Source organism: Callorhinus ursinus, unplaced genomic scaffold (assembly GCF_003265705.2).
Source record: "Callorhinus ursinus isolate GAN/ISIS: 27379988/994484 unplaced genomic scaffold, GSC_fseal_2.0 scaffold14, whole genome shotgun sequence".
Classification (NCBI taxonomy): domain Eukaryota; kingdom Metazoa; phylum Chordata; class Mammalia; order Carnivora; family Otariidae; genus Callorhinus; species Callorhinus ursinus.
The window spans coordinates 44,912,353-44,927,782 of record NW_027397076.1 but is presented as its reverse complement, the minus strand read 5'-3'; the positions used below and the strand labels follow the sequence as shown (position 1 = coordinate 44,927,782).

At 40.5% G+C, this 15,430-nt stretch overlaps 1 long non-coding RNA gene across 1 annotated transcript; it reads right to left on the bottom strand.

Annotated features, from left to right (window-relative positions):
• Nucleotides 1–2,147: 2,147 nt before the first annotated feature.
• Nucleotides 2,148–14,785, bottom strand: LOC141374174 (uncharacterized). Its single transcript, XR_012380825.1, has 4 exons — nucleotides 14,657–14,785; nucleotides 14,383–14,507; nucleotides 11,067–11,381; nucleotides 2,148–2,808 (listed from the first exon to the last, which is right to left on the bottom strand). It is a non-coding gene; the product is annotated as an uncharacterized lncRNA (long non-coding RNA).
• Nucleotides 14,786–15,430: the final 645 nt, after the last annotated feature.

Here is a 15,430-nt window from a genome sequence, read left to right as displayed (position 1 = left end):
TCTATAAAGTGTGGAGGAGACCTAGTAATGTCCTTGTGCCTCCCAGCAGCCCAAGGAGGTTAGGGAAGGGAACTGAATGAGAGCCACAGGGCCTGCCTTGGGATCTGTCATGGTAAGAGGAAGGTGACCCTTTTGGGCCACATAGAGTGACCAGAGGAAGGATGGATCAGAGCTCAAGCGAGTCAGTCAGGGAGAACCACCAGGCCATTGTGGAGCTGCAAGAGGCTGATTCAGTTCAGTTCAGTCACAGGCTTCTGCAGGAAACACCAGCATCCTTCCTGATGCTGGCTGCTCCTCAAAGGTTACCAGTCCAGGAATAAGGCCAGTCTCGGTATTTTGCAGCACGGAACACCATGAGGAACCAAAGACCCCCTCCCTTCCTTGAGCGTCATTTTGGGGGAAGAGAAGAAGCAAAGACATCTGAAAGACTGAACATTTATCCCAAAGACATCGAGTCATCTAAGGACTCTTCAGATCTTGGGACTGGCTTGAGATGACAGGATTGAACTAAAATTTCTAGTTTTCTCTTTCTGCTTGCAAAGGGAACAGGTAACTTGTAAGAGAGAGCTTAATTAATAAGAAAATAATAAATCTTCATGTTTGGGAGGATTTATGAGGATAGGGCAAGTATATTTGCAACTCTACTACATATGAAATTGCTATCAGGAGAAAACATCTTTTGGTCCTGCTACCTTTACAGGGGTTATTTATAATGACTGCTCAGTGTAACTACAGAAAGGCCAGCAGATTTGGAAATGGCTATGACAGTCCTGCCACTATGAACCAAGCTCTCAGGCACAATCTGAACTTCCTGAGATGTGGCCTTCCTCTGATTATCCCTGTGGTACCTCCTTACCTGGACCTTATCTTCCTGATTCTGTTTGGTACTGGAATTCCTCTATTTTCTCCTATGACCTTGACACATGCTTGGTAGAGAAGCCATGCCATGTATTTCAGCTAGCTGACAGGGCCCATATGCCTGTACTGTCCTTTTTGGTGCCATCCCCATTTTACAGATGAGGCACAAGAAGGCTAGGTGACTCACCCAGGGTCATTCAGCTAATGGAACAGCCAGGGTTTGGACTCTTGTTAAGTTCCATGGTCTCTGTGCTTAACCCTAACCTCTACTGTCTTCTAGCTCATGGAAGTCTCCAGGATGTTGTGTCCAGCCAGGCCCAGCTTTGCCCACCTCCCTTTGGCTAGAAAAGAAGAGAGGACACTACCAACTTGGCTACATAGTGCAACATACACGAACATGTTTTATTTTGAAGACAATTCCATTGGCACCTATGTCATTAACTGCTATGATGGACTTCTAAATTCAAGGGAGGCCTCTCAGACAGCAATACAACTTCTTCAGGTTGTGGTTGCCCTAATGACAGGCATGTCCCTTGTGTGATCCCCTGAATCCACGTGGTAATGTTCTCATAATGTTGAGTTGAATCCAACTTCAAATGAGGCATTATTTTCCATACAACTCTCCTTGCACTCTTAGACTGAAAGTCTCAGATGAGGAGGTGTTTATTTCAGTGCCCAGACCGCACCCTCCCGCAGAATGGAAATCAAGTAGTGCTTCACAGCAGTTCTGAAGCTCTGAGCTCAGACCCACCTGGAATCATATCTCAGTTCTATGCATGTGAGCTGTGTGGCCTTAGGCAAGTCCCTGAATTTCTCAGCGTATTGGCTTTTCCATCTATACATGTGGGCCTCACATGGTTGTGAGAACTGAATGAGATACCTTCTATCTGGTAAACACTGTCGATGCCTGGACAATACCCACTATCCCCATCTTATTTGCCCCAACAGCCCAATTTTTCTTGAGTTCTTCCCTCCTTCATATGTTGAAGGGTAAATCCTGATCACACCAACTGTGGTAGTATTCCTTGCCAGTGATTGGTTTAAGAAGGGTTAGGTAACCAAATTTTAGCCAATGAGATATGAAGAAAAATCCTCTAGAGGGTTAATGGGAAAGATTTAGTTTCTGCTGGGTATTGTCATGTTTGGAATTGCAACTGTCCTATATCCAGGAAAGGAGCTAGTTTGGCAACAAAGCTAACACATCAGGGATGTCAAAGAAATAACATAGGAAGAACTTGGGTCTTTGATGACATCAGTGTGAGTTAAATTAATTGACACTGAAGCTACTTTACCTTGAGACTTCTTGTTATATAAGATAGTATCTCTCCCTCATTGTTTAAGCTGTTTTGAGTTGAGTTTTCTAATGCTTGCAGGCAAAGGCATCCTAACTGACACAGTATGTAAGCAGATGCAATATGTGTGATCTGTGTCTCTAAACTGAAGCTTTGCAGGGGGAGGTCTGGGGGAAGATACTGAGAATGCGGGGACTAATTTGGGTTATAAGGAATATTAGTTTCCTATTGCTGCTATAACAAATGATTATAAATTTAGTGGTTTAAAATAACACAAATTTATTGTCTTATTGTTCTGAAGGTTAGACGTTCCAGATGGCTTTCACTGGACTAAAATCAAGGTGTTACTAGGGCTCTGTTCCTTCTGGAGGCACTAGGGGAGAATGTATTTCCTTGTCTTGTCTCTCTTCTAGACACCAACTTCATTTCTTGGTTTGTGGTCTCTCCCTCCATCTTCAAAGCCAGCGGAGTAGCATCTTCAGATCTCTCTCTGCTTCTGTTGTCACATAGGGAGTCAGGCATATAGTTCCATGTAGTCCCTGGAAGTCTCAGTAGCAGCCATTACTACAGGGTCCCTGAGAGGCCTGAGCTCCTGAGCACACACAGGACGGCCCCCCTGGCTCCTGAAAATAAGGTGAGCTAGATGGGCCATGATAGTCTGTGAAGGAAAAAAATCAGAGAACTCCTGCTCACTGTTAATGTAATCTCATTTTTACCATGTAGACCAGGCTTGGGGAAACACAAGTATTGCCTAAAAAAAGTATATGCTATATGCAGATAATATTTACTCACAAATAACAATATAAGTACATTGCATGTACATACATTAACATTAATATGGACACTCAAGCAATATTATATATAATAACCATTATATATACACACATACATACATATATATATAATATATACATATGCCTACACATGTGCATGAACAAAAATCAACTGGTGACTAGAGTTTTTACTATCAGAAAGATGATTAGCTCAGTCACATGCAGAAAAATGTGAAAACAGTAAAGGTCACTAAAAAGCAACCAATGGGCCAACTTAATTTCAATGTGGTCTGTTAGCAGGCTAACATAACGCCCATCGTGCTTGTGAAAGTGTGGTAAATAACATCAGAAAATACTCGAAGACAGTCAGGGTTGTGTTGTTTATATGGATTTTTTTGTTGGTTTTTGAGCAGGAAGGGATAGACGAAAAACAGTGAAAACTACCTTGGATACAAGAATTTATCTTGTTTATTCACAGTTAAAGCTAACATTCTTACTGGCTCTAACTATTTCTCTGAATCTGAAGAGAGGTAAATTGTTATTTGCACAGAAGGGATTTCCTGACAGTATTATCTGGTTTCCTTATGAAGAAGCAAAATTTAATCGGACCTTAAATGTCAATATTCACAGAATGCGAAGAATGATATTTCCATGGTTAATTCAGGAAAATGTAGCTGATTTTTTTTTTTTGGTTATGTTTCTGTTTCTCTTTTAGTTTACAGGTGAAGAGTTAATAGTTTTAATTTTGGATGTGTTATGGAGGGAAGAGATTTGTCTGGCAGAGGGAAGACCATCCTGTCACTGCATTTTGGGTGTGGAAGGTGAGAGAGAGAGACAGAGAGACAGAGAGAGACAGAGAGAGAATGAGGGAGTGTGTGTATCTGTGCACTTGTGCATGCGTGGGCCCATGATTGTTTGTGACTGTAGTGGTAGCTGGGGGTTTTATGGCTTAAGAATAAAGGGGGAGAATGGCTTGCTCACCATAGGTGTAGTTTGATCTTCCCAAAGTGTGAAAAGCAGGGGAAGGTTGGGGATTCTGAGGGTGAGGGAGACCTGAGCCTTTTGGAGCTGGATGTGGCAGAACCTCATGTGGTATATTAGTGTTTTATTATCACAACGTAGTGACTTAAAACAATATATATTTATTATCTATGCCAGAAGTTGGTGGGTTCACCTGCCTCAGAAAGCTAAAATCAAGGTGTTGGCAGGGCTGCTTTCCTTTCTGGGGTCTCTAGGGGAGAATCTGTTTCCTTGTCATTCAGGTTGTTGGCAGAATTCATTTCCTTGTGGTTGTAGGACTGAGGTCCCCACTTTCTCCTGGCTGTCAGCTGAGGCCCGTTAGCTTTTAGAGCCTGCCTGTATTCCTTAGCTCATGGTTTCCTACTTCCATCTTCAAAGCCAGCAATGGCAGGTTGAGTCCCTCTCACACTTTGAATCTCTCCGGCTTTCTGCCTCATCTCTTTGATGAACATTTCTGCCTTCCTCTTCCATTCTTAAAGGATTATGAGGTTATTTGGGCCCACTCAGTATTCCAGGATAATCTCCTTATTTTAAAGTCTGTTACTTTAACTCCATCTGTAAACTTCCTCTTACCATGTAATGCAACATACACAGTTTTAACACCAGGGCCTGAAGATCATGAGAGTCAAATTTTGCCCAAAACCCCTGGGGATGGCTATTTAGGTTCCTTTTTTGGACTGAGGCCTTTCGGAACCTCAGTGATTATCCTTTTGGCCAAACTTATTACAGAGGGAGGGAAGCTCAGTAGAGTTAGCCATTTTTGAATGGATCTCAAGGGACTGTGGAAGGAATTAACAGAAGTGACAACCACCATAAACTCCTGTTCTACGACGCCTTGTAAGGCCCAAGGGTTCTTATCTGACCCAACAGGTAGAGAATTCTTAAAAATAGCTAGTTTTGGACTTCTGGTCAAACTTCTAATACTGGAGTATGTGACAATTAGGATGCTCTTAGCTACTGACAACAAAAACTTGGATTCAGCTGGCAAAATAATAAGGAACTTTATTATTGTAGACAACATGAAGTGCTAAAGCAGGGTAGCTAAATTTATTAGCTCTATGGATCAAGAATGATCCAGATTCTTCCTATCTTTTTTCTCTGCCATCTTCAGCTCATTGGTCATGTCTTCTGGCTGTTTTACCTCATGGCTGCCAGTTGCTACCCTGGTTTCACATCTAGACATGCCTATATCCAATGGAGAAGAGATTGTATCTTTCTGTGTTTCTTTTGAATATGGAGGAGATGTTTTACAGAAGCTTCCCAACTTCCTCTATGTCTTAAGCCAGAATTGCACTCCTTGACCATTCCCAGTCCATTTATGGGCAAGGTGTTCCATTAGGACCACTTAGGATTCACTCACCTGGGCAGGGGCTGGGATAGAGAAGGGTGGACATCTGAGAGAAATCAGTTCAGGAAGGGAGAACACCAGGGTGGATGTTAGGCAGGCCACAACAGTGTCCATGGTAGGGAGAGGGTCAGATTTAATCTGATTTAGGAAAATGAAGAATGTGACATTTATTACATCCCCTCTCCTCACAGCATCACTTGTCACCTCAATCCTTACACTACCATGAGGAGGGACATGTGGTTAAAGAGTTTAAGAGATTTGCCCAAAGCCAAGCAGTGGGTAAACACAGAGTTATGGACTTGGACCCAGGTTTTCTGACTCAAATCAACTTCTCTCCCCACTACTCTGAAGTTGCATTACAGTAGTTGAGTAAATCATTATTTATATCAAAATCTACCGTATTCTTCAACTGCACATTATGATTAATAGCATGAGCCATGCCTCTTTCTAAAGTACCTATTATAGTTTTTAAGTCTTCAATAGAAATATCACATCAATACATCGAAAACAAGATGAATTTCTCCCATCTCATAGACTGTCTACTCACATCAGTAAAGGTAACTGTAAGAAGAGAGTCAAGATATTTGTGGATCTTTAGTTTCATATTCAGTGGGATGTTGATTTTAAATTTTCCATTTTCTTGTCTCAAGAAAAAAGTTTTTTAAAGTAAGGAAAAATAAAATTACTAAATTTAAAATTGCATTTAAAAATGTCATCCTCAAATAAAAACAAAACCACAGGTAAATAGATTTTTCTAAATTCTCTACCTCAAATCACGTCTGACTGCGAAGAAAATCAGAGAAGTTATGCCACAAAACATAATTATTTTGGAGCCAGCAAGACACAAGAAACAGAGGTTAAGTAAGAAAGACCATTTTCAGCCAGAACAGTAATAAACAGAAGTAGAAAGTTAGTGTATTTTGGCAAAAACAAATAATTTTGTATGGAATCTTTAATACGGGTTGTGTAATGCATAAAAGTATCCAGATCACTGAATGTTTGTGAAGAATCCATTGCACCTGGAAATTGAACCAGGCTATCTCTGCATATAAAAGTAGAGAAAGCAATAAACAGGCTAAAGAACATTACCCCTCTGCCCTGGCCCCCTGCCTTATGTTAGTCTTATACAAAGCTTTTAAGGAATAGTCAACTGCACAGAAGCAACATCTGCTCGACAGATTTCCTTTTGTGCTGGAGCCCACTCTCTTGCTCTATCCCACTGAATGCGTTTATTTGAAAGTATGAGTGGATTCCAGAGGAAGCACAGATGTATTTATTTAACTAGCAGCTTGCTTCTTTGGAATTGCCTTTTCAAATGAAGGCAGCAGTCCTGGGGCTGGACACAACGGGTGGTGATGTCTACTCGGGGGAAGTGTTGAATGATGGATAAAGTAACAACTGTGGTGATATTTGGCAGAATGGAAATGTTCTAGATATAACTCCCATATACGCATGGCCAGGTTATGGTCAGTACTTTGACATGATGAGGTCGGGAAGTTACTTATTAACCAAAATACTCACTAAGGTTTTTAGTCTACTGTGTTTTTAAGAGCTAGCACAGGTCTTTGGTTTTCCTTTTGAAGACCACTTCCTGAATTCATGGGTTTCTAATTGTGTACGTGGCCAGGATAATGGATTTCAGTAAAAATTAAGTTTATATTTTTAAAAAGACATTTATTGATTATTTGGTAACATATTTCACTTGTTAAATCTCCTCTCTCCTTCCAAACTGGCAGCATTTGTAGGTTGAACATATGTAATTGCCAATATTTGACAGTTTTGACCTTAAAAAGGCAATTTCGAATGGTTCAGTTGAAAATACAGTAGATTTCTTTTTTTTAATTATGTTATGTTAATCACCATACAGTACATCATTAGTTTTTGATGTAGTGTTCCATGATTCATTGTTTGCATATAACACCCAGTGCTCCATGCACTACGTGCCCTCTTTAATACCCATCACCAGGCTAACCCATCCCCCCACACCCCTCCCCTCTAGAACCCTCAGTTTGTTTTTCAGAGTCCATTGTCTCTCATGGTTCATCTCCCCCTCTGATTTCCCCCCCTTCATTCTTCCTCTCTTGCTATCTTCTTTTTTTTTTTTAACATATGAAAAGACACTAGATCTCAATTCAATACTTTAACAATTATTTATTACGTTCCTACGGACGCACTGTGCCACGTGAAGTTACAAAGATGAACAAATCAGTCATGTATTCTTATCCTCACGAAGCTTAGAGTCCAGAGGGGGTGGTAGACAATTAAACCACAGGTCTGATAAGAGAATAACACTTCCTGTACAAATTTAGAGCAAGAGGACCAAATCCATTCTAGAGAAGTCAGAAAAATCTTCTCAGGGAAATGACAGCTACGGTGAACTTGAAGGGTAAATTAGGTGAGTGGATGGAGAACAGCAGGGTGAGGATACGGAGGTAAGAACAATAGAGTGCAGGGTGTGTGACAAAGAAACTGAGTGACATTCAGTGTGGCTAGAGCAAGGAGTGGAGGAAGGATGTGTAGAGAGATGATGCTGGGAGGGAAGAAGGACACCATGGTGGACAGAAGAATCTGTTAATTCTGTAGTAAAAGATTGACCCCTTTAATAAGAAACTCCTTGGCAGTGGGTGAGATGATCACGATGTTGCTGTATCAAAAGGATCACCTGGCTGTTATATGAAGAAAAGACTGAATCTGGGAAATGGCTGGGGAGGCTGTTCTTAGAATTCGGGCAATAAAAATGGTGGCCTATATGGAGGTGGTGAACGTGAGGATGAAATGTGGAAGACCCTGAGAGCCATTTAGGAGGCAAACTGGTAGGGGCTGGTGAGTGGGGGGGCGGTGACTAAGAGGTGGGAGGGAGGATTGCTCCCTCCATAGGAATATAGGACTGCTTCTAGGACCGGGGAGTTTTCAGGGGGGGGCCACACCATCCGTTTCACTTTAATGACCCAGTGGGCTGCAGTATCACAGTTGGCCAGCAGGTGCTGCTCTCTGATATCTTCGGAATTCTAGCTTAAAAAGCCTCCAAGATTTCAGGCTCTCTAACAGTTATTAATTTTTTAGCTTTAGCAATTCAAAAAGGCATGTATGGAGTTTATTTAATACTAAGGAATACCAGCAAAGGTTTGTTTTTTTTTTATTTACTTAAAACTGGGGATATAAATTTCAGTTTATAGTTCAGTCCTATGGACATGGTAAGACTTTGTTGGATTTAATTCAGTTCTGTTCTGCTTAGGCAGAGCCTAGACTTCATCAGTAAAGACAGGCAAAGGGTAGAGCTGGTCCATTGTTGGGAGACTGATATTTCAAAAAAAAAGTTCTGGATTTTCCTTTCACAGACATCAGCTCAACTCTATCATGGCTTTCAGGAAGGATCTTTCTCCTAGATTGGGAAGAGAACATTTACTTATTGAGTGCCTATTTTTTTATACTTAATTTAGTTCTCACACCAACAATTTGTGGTAGATCTTCTTATTCCCGTTTTATAGATGAAAAACTTTGGCACAAGGGAGATTAATGGACATGTCCAAGGTCACGTAGCTGCCAAATAACAGAACTGAGACTAGTTTCAAAACATACTTTCCTGGGGCACCTGAGTGGCTCAGTTGGTTGAGCATCTGACACTTGGTTTTGGCTCAGGTCATGATCTCTGGGTCGTGAGATCGAACCTCACTTTAGGCTCTCCGTTCAGCGGGGAGTCTGCTTGAGATTCTCTCTCCCCCCATCCCTCTGCCCCTCCCCAGCTCATGCTCTCTCTCTCTCTCAAATAAATAAATCTTTTAAAAAACCCATTCTTTCCCCTTCTACTTTATTGTGTCATCTCTGCTACTTTCCACATCCACAGCATGCCATCATGAACAGGTAAATGATTAAAAAGAAGCACTTTGATGTCCAAAACAGATTTTGGAAAAAAGATTTTCTAACACGTTCATTTAATTGGTTATGGCAGCCATCTTATTCAAGTAAGGTTGGTAGATTCATGTTGATAATGAGCTTGATAAATGAGTTGAAGAAAGGATACTATTCCAACTTAAGACATTTTGAAGTGGTTATTTGCATGCTTTATTTGATGAAAACTGACCATTAGTATAGGATTCTTTTTAGAAACTCATTGCTCAGGGCAGATACAATCTCATCAATCTAGCTTTCAGACAATGATAATTTGGCCAACAGAGATAAAGGAATAATGGTACATCTATAATAAAACTGCTTATAGGACCATTGAATGGACGCTTTGAGGAGGAAATCTGCCATGTTGTTATTATTGTGGCAAAGATGATCATTTGAAGCCTGGCTGCAAGGAGAACACATCCACAAATAATTCAGAAGCTATCATGGGGTAGCAAGGACAAAAAGGTGTTGGAGTAATTCGGGCCTTATGAACAAAGAGGCTGGGACATGGCCAGCCAGGGAGATGATAACCATCATCAAGTCCACAGGATCAGGAAAAGATGATGTAGTAATATTAAGTAAGACAAGAGAGGCTTTAAGAAAAAAATCTTATTAGAGATGAAGAGGGTTGCCACAAAATGATAATGGTTCAATTCACCGTGGAGATATGAAATTCTAATCTGGTACACACTAAGAACATACTCTAAAACAGATAAAACAAGCAAAAATCGACAAAGATGTAAAAAAAAAAAGGAGTGGAGCTGCCAGATATATCTGATGATTGAGTGGGAGATTTTAACCTATATCAATAATTAATAAATTAAGCAGATAAAAAAAACCCAGAAGGGATACAGAAGATTTCAATAACACAGCATCTTTTTTTTTAAGATTTTATTTATTTATTTGAGAGAGAGAGAGAGAACACAAACAGGGGGAGCAGGAGAGGGAGAAGCATACTCCCTGATGAGCAGGGAGCCTGATGTGGGGTTAGATCCCAGGACCCTGGGATCATGACCTGAGCCAAAGACAGACACTTAAACTGACTGTGCTACCCAGGTGCCCCCACTACTTGCAATCTTGATCCAATGGACAAACAAACAACACTGTACCCACAATATTAAAAAAATTTAAAACATATTTCTAAAAATTTTACGGATTAAAGAAGAAATTATATTTAAAAAACAAACACTAAATATATAAAGCAAATAATTTGTAAGATGAAGCTACTATACTTGAGGAAAATATACTCATATATGCATGTGTTAGAAAAAGAAAGGCTGAAAATTAAAGAACAAAACATTCAACTTAAGACATTAGAAAAACAGTAGGAAAATGAACTTCAAAAAGTAGTAGGAAAAAGAGAACGAGAGCATATATTAATGAAACAGAAAATGAAGATACCATAGAAAGTTAGCAAAAGAGACAAAAGTTGTGTTTTTGTAAAGATAATAAGAGTGACAAACCTCTGGGAAGAGTGATTAAAAAGGGAAAGAAGGCACAAGTAGAAATTACTTGAAATACAAAAAGAGAGCATCACCACAGATGATGTGGAGATTAAAAAGAAAATTTAAGAATATAATGAATAACATTTTGCCTATGTATATGTTAGGCATATGCATGCCAAAAATGGACATATTTTTGAAAAATACAAATTCCCAACAGTCTTATGAATAGATAGAAAATCTAAATTATCTTATAATAAGGATTCAAAAAATTAAGGAAGTAGTTGGATATCTTCACTTAAAGGAAACATCACGTCAGATGACTTCCCTGGCAAGTTCTATTGAACATTCAAGTCAAAGACTAATGGCGTCCAGACTATTCCAGGAAAGAAAAAGAGGGAATAGTTTCAAGTCATTTTATGAGGCTTGTATCTCTTAATACCTTTGAGGGAAGCCATCTTCTGGCTCTTGGGGGCCCATACAGCTGGTGTTTGTTGAGACGGTGGTGCAGAGGTAGGGCTTTGCCCACCAAGGGAGCACCCTGGGCGCTTGCGTATCAAAAGATCCAAGGAGCTGCTGTAAGAGGAAGGTCAGGAAGACCTAGAAAACAGGGAGTTGCTTCTCTCCATCCGACTTGCAATCTCCCATGAGTACCTCTTGCTGGTGGAATCTAACAAGAAGCTGCTATCTGGGAAATGTGGTATGCAGGTTCCCCGCCTTGGCATCACAGAGCAGAGTATGAAGGGGTGGGTCTGGGCTGAGACAAGAAGGGAATAATAGCACAACATTGAATGAGGAATTGGTAAAAGCATTCTGTTTAGAAGAGAAGCAGGTATGCCATCACCACTTCTATTCAATGTACTAGATATCTTACTTAGTACAACAGGCCAAGAAAAAGAAATGAGAAATATAAAAATTTGGAAGGCTATAGGACAATTGTATTTATTTTCAAATTATATGATTGTTCAACCCCCAAGAATCTATATACCAATCATTAGAATTAATAACAGAATCACAAAGTTGTGGGATATAAAATTATACAAAAATCAAATGCATATCTGTGCATCAACAGCAAACATTTAAAAAACAAGTTTTAACGTCTCCGTTTATAATAACAAAATAAAGTTGACAAAGTAAAAGGTACCCAGATATATATCTCATTGAAGATATGTGGGACATTTGTGGTCATAAAATCATAAAAGTTTATTAAAGACATAAAAATGAAGTCATATCATTTTCTTTTTTAAAAAATATTTTATTTATTGGGGTGCCAGGGTGGCTCAGTAGTTAAGCATCTGCCTGTGGCTCAGGTCATGATCCAGGGTCCTGGGATCAAGCCCCGCCTTGGGCTCCCTGCTCGGTAGGAAGCCTGCTTCTATCTCTCCCACTGCCCCTGCTTGTGTTCCCTCTCTCACTGTGTCTCTCTGTGTCAAAAAAAAAATCTTAAAAACATATTTTATTTATTTATTTGAGAGAGAGAGAACATGGGAGGGTAGAGTCAGAGGGAGACAGAGAAGCAGACTCCCTGCACAGCAGGGAGTCCCACACAGGGCTTGACTCCAGGAGCCTGGGATCATGACCTGAGCTGAACGCAGGTGCTTAACCAACTGAGCCACCCAGGCACCCAAAGTCATATCATTTTCAAGAACAGAAAGACTCAATATCATTAAGATGTAACTTGTTCCTAAACTGATCAACAGTTTCAATACAATTCAGGTAAAAAACCTTAAAAAAGCTTTTGTGAGCCTTCAAAAATTTACTCTAAAATTTAAACTGAGAAGCAAAGAGCCAAGAATGGCCAATACATACTTGACAATGAGAAGGGGAACTGACCCTACTGTAAAACTTCTTGTGCCACATATAGTATTTAGATGCTGTGGCACTGGGTATGGGCAGACAAATAGGTCAATACAACAGAAAAGAGATTCCAGAAACAGACCCATGTACATAGGAAAGGATATAATAGAAATGATATATTTTGGATCAGTGGTGAAGAATGGAATACTCAATAGAAAGCGCTAGGAAAATTGGCTCTCTTTAAGAGAAAAAAGTGGGTTACTATTCATACCACACACAAAAATCAGTTCTAAAAGGATTGAGGACTTACATATTTAAGGTGAAAGTTTAAAAATTTTAGAAGAAAATATTGGAGAATATCTTCATGCCTTCAGGGTTGGAAAGCTTTTAAGACACGATATGAAGAGCATGTATCATAACAGAAAAGACCAATAAGTTCAACTACATTAAAAATAACTTCTGTTCATTAAAAAGCACAGGAAATAACATGAAAAAATAAGCCACAACCTGGAAGAAGATAATTGCAATTTTATATGATTGACAGAGGCTTAATTTCTGCAATATACACAGAAATCCTAAAATCAATAATAAGAAGACAAACATATGACCCAACTCATTCAAAGGTCCTGGAAGTGTCTGTGGTAGGTCCCTATAGAAAAACCCTTAGGCTTTTGAGCAGAGCTCTGCCATCCTCCAGATAATTATTCCCTTAGAGAAACACCTTCTGGCAGCTAGAGGACCATCATAAATACTGAACAATGGCCAGGGGCCATCAAGTTCCATGTGACCTGAGATGCCCAATATGAACACTATGAAGAAGGGGCCACACTTCTGCCATTTCTGTTACTTTTTCTAAGAAAGCATGGGTTTTTTTTTTTTTTTTTCCTTCCTTCATGGCAGCTATGGTAGAGACCTCAGTGTCTTTTCTCAAACTTTGTGGGCGTGGAGAAGCAGAATGTGGTGGCTCAGACTGCATCAGAGGTACTATGTTCCTCAAATCCAGCCATTGAAATGGTGGCTACACAATTCCCTATTTCCTGATTGTGGCAGCTGTGGCTTCTTTGGTGGACCAGTTTTGTTGCATTGTTCTGGGACTTGTTCCTGAAGGCTTAGTGAGTTAATTCAGGTTGGCTGGGTAGCATGTCTTAGGATGGAATTAGACATGTAAGAGATTGACTGGGGGGAATGTCTGTGAAGAAGCAGGGGTGAGGCCGTAGGAGTGGGCAGGGAGAGCTTTAGACCATGATGACATTCTGAGATCTAGAGGGAAGGAGAGAGGAAAGGGTAGGAAAAATTTTAGACTGCAGCATAGCTTTCAGGAAGTCTTGGCCAGGCTGATGGGGCGTCCCGGAGCAAACACTGCTCATCAGAGGAACCAAGCGTTGGGTAGGAATACTATGATCTAGAACCCCTGCTGAGCTCAGTCAGAGGCTGGGAGCAGCCTGAGGAATCTGTGGCCTCATCTGGATGCTGCAGTAGACCTTGAAAGTGGCCCCTGGAGGATGTTGGCTAACTAGACTTCACCGAGTAGGTTCTTTCTTGCAGAGAGATCTGAGCAGCAAACTTCCGTTGCTGCCTTGCTCAGCATGGAGGCTTCTCCTCCTGACTTTCCAACATTTGTTTTTATATAGAGCATCTAAATTCTGTTTTAAATCACTCTCTGCTTAAACTGCTGATATGGTTTCTGTTATCTGCAGTTTCACCTTGACCAATACAACGCCCAAGCTTAGTAGAGTATCTGGCATATTATAAATGATCATTACATATTTCTTGAATGAATGAAAATTCATTGCTAAGCTTCTTTTAAAGAACTGCATGTTTAATATGTAATTGCTGATTGCATTGTTGCCAACAATCCTTTCAGCAAAATGTAATAGACTCATTGGACCCGGTTTAAGGGGTGATGTGAGGGCATAAAGGGATGGGCAGCAAAAGGAAACGTGGCTGCCCCATTCACCCACCTGGTGAAGCTCTGCAGAGGCAGCAGGACAGGTCACAGTCCAGGGATTCCAGGCTTTGGCTGGCAGGGAATGAAAGTCACTCCTGGGTGCAGAGAAGCTGCTGCAGCTTGAATTCCACACAGGAGCTGATTAAAGGAAAAATAGACCGGAGGGAGGTTCCTTGAGAATGGATGCATGGATAGCAGAGACTGATAGCTGGGTTTATATGCAAACTCCATATAATCCCATATATATATATATATAGCTTTTCCTCAGAGATTTAAAAAAAACCAACCATAGGAGCCATGTTCTCTCTCTCTCTCTCTCTCTCTCTCTCGCTGCCATCCATAGGGAGCTTCAGTTCTTTATTACAGCTGAACAGCTCCCTTAAATGGAAGGATTAGGGCAATCGCCCCAATTCAGTATACCCTTGGGAAGGCTTGGTGTGTTTATAAAATCTCAGCTCTTACCTGAGGAATAGGTTTATTAAACTTTGAACTCTACCCTCCGATGCCCACAGGGCATTGAATATAATATACAGAAGTATTTCTAGAAAAGGTAGATGTCAATGAAGTTTTGCTGAAAAGTTCTTAAGCAAAGGGAAAGCACGCTTAAAATACCGAGACTTCTAAAATAAAATTTAGTCAGTACTTCCTTAACAAACACTCACCTTTCTGCTGAGAAGGACTGCAGGAAACTTAGGTGGGAGGGTAATTTGTCCAGACAATAAACACTTAAGAACAAGAGCAGTAATCGAAGTGTCTCCTCAGCCATATCTCAGGCTAATGGAACAGAGTGTTTTCTAGTGGGACATTCTTCACTTCTGCATCTGGAACCCACCCCCTTTCTGGCCTGACGTAAGAAACCAATCTAGCATCTAACTGCCAAGCAGTGTTTAATATTTCAAGTGAAGAGCCATGGACTCTTACTTGAAAATGACAAATTTAAATCAGTGTCTAATTCTTAACCTTCTCCATTTTCTTTTCCTCCTGGTGACCTGGTACCCCTGTACTTTAGTTCATTGCTGTGTCTAAGTAAAGCAATCGGGGACTGCACCCTCCGTACAAAA